The sequence below is a fragment of the Cucurbita pepo genome, chromosome LG16, assembly GCF_002806865.2.
Source record: "Cucurbita pepo subsp. pepo cultivar mu-cu-16 chromosome LG16, ASM280686v2, whole genome shotgun sequence".
Lineage (NCBI taxonomy): Eukaryota > Viridiplantae > Streptophyta > Magnoliopsida > Cucurbitales > Cucurbitaceae > Cucurbita > Cucurbita pepo.
In genome coordinates this window covers 1,719,916-1,724,655 of record NC_036653.1, presented here as the reverse complement: position 1 = coordinate 1,724,655, position 4,740 = coordinate 1,719,916, and the positions used below count along the sequence as shown (strand labels likewise).

The following is a 4,740-nucleotide window of genomic DNA, read 5'->3' as shown; positions in this document are numbered from 1 at the left end:
TTTAAATTATTTATCGAATGTGTATTTATAAGTTGATTGATGTTGACTGCCACACACTAAGCATTTTAATATTCCATTTATTTTTATTAAATTCTAATCTCAATTTTATGGTTAATTATTAATAAATCAATTTTTTTTTCACTTCCACGTATACACTTAATTAATTTTATTTTATTTTTTAGATAAATTTTAATGTTTAAAACTATTACTCGAATTTATCAAAGTTTTTAAAAAAAAATCAAAAAATAATAAAATAAAATACTATTTTTTAAGATAGGGGAAGAATTTATGACTTTATTGTCCAATCATGTAGGACACGTGGCACTATTTGCGCACGCATGTTCGGACCTCCAATAATTTAGGGTTACGATGTACGTGTCATCATCCACTGAGGAAGTAAACCACTTGAGCCTCTCTTTACAATGAGCGGATGAAGAAAAGAAAATTAATATTCATTTGGTCGTTTCTTTTTATTACATTCATTCTTTTTTTTCGAGATGGAAATAGGAATGTTCATATCACCTTATAATATAATTAAATCGAATCCTTACTTATAATATAATTGGTCAATATTTATTTCATAGATTCATTAGGCAACTAATATAAATTTACTGATATGATTTACTAGAATTCATATAAATAATTGCAGTAATTTAGTGAAAGATTATAATTAGCTGTGATTTCTAAAAAAATAATTAGGATAAAAGAAAATGAAGATTTAATATATATAACTACATCTCTCTTCACCTAAATCTCTATTTACAGGTGAAGGTGAAGGTTTTTGTTTTTGTTTTTGTTTTTTTTTTTTCTGTTTCCTTTTGCAGGGTGATTTTAGTTCGTTTGAGGAGAGATAATTGGGGAAAGAGATGAGAGGTCACTATTTTTTTTTCCAAGTTCCCAGGATCAAAGAGCTGTCCATGCGGGTTTTATAAGGATTCCCTATTGCTGGCATAGTAGGGACTAAAGAAAGAAGACGAAGACAGAGTGTAAGAAAAAGATTTGATTAGCTGATGAACCGGAACCTGAAGTCAAGAAAGAGAAGTTCAATCAGGTTCCGTCATTCATAAGGTTCGTTCCGGATCAGGTTCCTTCCTTCTTTCTTTGTTCCTGTTCCGGTCAGGGTTTCGTTAGGGACAGGAGAAAGATCAGTGAAAGAATAAATAGGTTAAGGAGCTGGTCAGGGTTTCGTAGGAACAGGAGAAAGATCAGTGAAATAATAAATAGGTTAAGGAGCTGATCCTTAAGGAGCTGGTCAGGGTTTCATTAGGAACAGGAGAAACATCAGTGAAAGAATAAATAGGTTAAGGAGCTGGTCAGGGTTTCGTTAGGAACCGGAGAAACATCAGTGAAAGAATAAATAGGTTAAGGAGCTGATCCTTAAGGAGCTAATCAGGGTTTCGTTAGGAACCGGAGAAACATCAGTGAAAGAATAAATAGGTTAAGGAGCTAATCCTCCAGTTTCCTTGGGAGAGGTGGGACGGTTTTTATTTATTTAATTATTATTATTTTTTATTCTCCCATCCCTTTTAAAAATAGTTGAAAATTTTAATTAAATATTTAAAAATAAATAAATAAATAAATATTTTTCAATTTTATTTTACATCTCAAATAAATCTAAATTTAATTTATTATATTAATAAAAGTTGATTAGATTAAAAAAAAAATTACTGTTGGGACCCACTAAGCATAAAGTTACCGGGACCCACTCAACATTGCGAACAACTGGCTTCACCACTGTTACGGCCTCCTTTTTCAAAAAGCCTGCAAAATAAAATAAAAAATGTTATATATTATTATTAATTAGTGGTCCAATTATTATTATTATTTTATCATGCACCACATGTCGATATTATCCATATAATCTAAATATAATTAAAAATATTAATTATTTTTTCCCCCAAAATAATAATATATCTTCAATATAGTATTTTAAGATCGAGCAAGATTGAATGTCTCTTTCTTATATACAACCTATGTACGTGTATATGGACTCATCAAGTGGGCTTGTAAACGTACCCCTGGTCTGACTCTTCAGGCTAGCACTCGCTAACAAGTTGTCGGAATCTACAATGGGAAAGGGTCCGCATAATGTCATGATGAATATAAATATCGTGAGGTTCACATCCGTATTTGTGAGATACCTCATCGGTGGGGGCATTCTTTACAATGGTGTAGAAACCTCTCTCTATCAGATGTGTTTTAAAAATCTTGAGAAAAAGCCCGAAAGAGAAAGTTCAAAGAGGACAATATCGGCTAACGGTAGGCTTGAGCTGTTAGAAATGGTATCTTCCTAGCAGAGTGTTTGGGTCGAGGCGTTGCAGGTGTGGGTCGTTGTACTGGATTGGGTCGAAGGTTTGGTCTTGGGCCTTGGGTTATGGATTGGGTCCGACATGGATTCGTCGGATCCTTTCTTCTTCACTCGACTCACAACGCGATTTTCTAGCGACTTTTCTCTCTCCTTCCTGCGATGGTTTCTGACGTATTTTCTCTTCCTTTTTCTCTCCCTATCTCCTTTTTGACCTCTCCTCCTCTCTTCCTCGACGTTTTGTGCCTTGAAAACACCTAAAACCACATATCTAGAAACTTTTAGGAAAGCCAAAATTCCAATTCCGTTTACCGACGACAACAGACACAAAAAGGGCACAAAACGTTCCTTAGATCGATGTACACTCAGTGAGGATCCTTCTCGTGGCATGAGTCGAACTTTTCGATGTCTAGTTTGGTTGTTCCTTTTAAGGGTTCGCAATTTTTGTCCGTCACCGAAGTTCCTCTCGATTTCTCTCTCTCTTACTATTTTCCCTCTTCGTTTCTTTGTTCCAAGTACTCGGGGAAGTCTAAGAGTCTTGGTTGATGTAGGTGGGAGCGTGGTGATGTGCCTCCATCCGTGGGGGTCACCGTCGTGTGGAGCGTTAGAATTCCCACGGTCACCGTCGTGTGGAGCGTTAAAGTAAGTTTGGTCAATTCAATCCAAATTCAAACCATATCCTAATTTTGACTACATTTAGCTTCACTTTTTAGGACCAAACCCTACCATTACAACTATGAGAGTGACATACCAATTTTATGATTTGGGTTTGGGGGGCGCCGCCGCCGCCGCCGCCGCCGCCGCCACCGCCACCGCCCATAACCACACTTTAATGATAAGATTCCCCACCCTTGGATGATCTGAAAATTTCTTCCCACCGCCATGGAAATATCACTTAATTAAAAGAACGAACGAAAATAACTAAAATATAATTTATTGATGATACTTGAAATTAAAGCACAGAGGACAAAGGGGTAAGTCAGTTCTTGGTGGTGGTGGTGGTGGTGGAGGAGCTGCCGCCGATGGTACCTGTTTTCAAGAAGCCATTTTTTATGCTGCTCCTTGGCCGCGGAAGGTTCGGTGTAAAGGGACGACCTGGATACATTATATTCCGGTCGCCGGAATTCTTTCCGCCGTCTTTCTCCTTCGACCTTTGCTTCTCTGTTTTCTCTGTCATCTTTCCTCTCTCTTCGAGTTCAGAGCTATGAGATTCAACAAGGAATTACATATATATATATATACACACACACACTTAGTGGATTATTTCAGGTTAATCCAATCATCTATGGACACGTGGATGATGATGTAGGATGGTGATGTCATTTTGTGACGGTATAATGACGTAATATAGAAGCACCGAATCATATCATGCCTTCTTGAACAAGAAACTACTTCATGTCCACTAAATATAAAATTAATATACAAAAAGAAAAAAGATAAAAGCAGTCTTAATCATAATATAAAATGTTTAGAGTTGGATTAAGTGAACTTAATTGTTCGGGTGAGTATGGACTCATTAGTCGGTTCGCACACTTCTTGGGTCTCTTTGTGATCGGGTGAGCATTCTCTGAGAACTGTTGATGTGAGACACCCATTAAGAGTAGCGACTGTCACGGTAGTATTATGGTAACATAATGATTGTTTTCCTATCTCGTAACATATACGTCTGTACTATCGTCAAGGATAAGGGGTATTCCCTAATGCCGTTTTCATTTTCATTATCATTTAATACAATCCCGCTAGCGTCTTCCTTCCTATCATATCATTTATCATATCGTTTATCATATTATTTATTGTATTTTGCATGCGTATGTCGGGATTGTATCTCATGCTAGTTCGTTGTTTTGCATGACAATCATATTATTTATGCCAACATATATCATATCATAATATTTACTTGTTTTCGAACATAACAATCCACACCCTGCACATATCATATCATATCGTAAATCATAACAATCACATAGTATATCCCGGGTGTGCCTTCAACATGTCTTATCATAGCTACCGTACCATAACATATATCATAATAGTCTCATATTATATTACGATATATGTAAATACATACATCGTTCCCATATCCTGACCATTTCATAAACATTTTGTAGTTATATCGTTCTGTTAAGGATATTTAATACTAAATTATAGTTTACCATATATATCATATTTGATATTTTATTAAAGACAAATATCTTATCTTATTACTATAGGTATCTTTCCATATATTGTTCTTTCCCTTTATTACTATTTTCATATCCTTCTAATTTATTTGATTATAAATAGAGAACTTTCACACACCATTTAGGGGTGGATTAAGCAAACATTCTCATGGTATCAGAGCCCTTTTGATTTAATAACCCGGATCCTTTATTTTCAATGGCTTCTGAATCTTCTACTATTCTTTCCACCACCACTGCTTGCTTTGACGCCGCAGG

The 4,740-nt window shown here is 35.6% G+C and overlaps 1 long non-coding RNA gene across 1 annotated transcript; it reads right to left on the bottom strand.

Annotated features, from left to right (window-relative positions):
- Window positions 1–1,681: 1,681 nt before the first annotated feature.
- LOC111777175 lies at window positions 1,682–3,505 on the bottom strand. Its single transcript, XR_002812353.1, has 3 exons — window positions 3,335–3,505; window positions 3,057–3,165; window positions 1,682–1,761 (listed from the first exon to the last, which is right to left on the bottom strand). It is a non-coding gene; the product is annotated as an uncharacterized LOC111777175 (long non-coding RNA).
- Window positions 3,506–4,740: the final 1,235 nt, after the last annotated feature.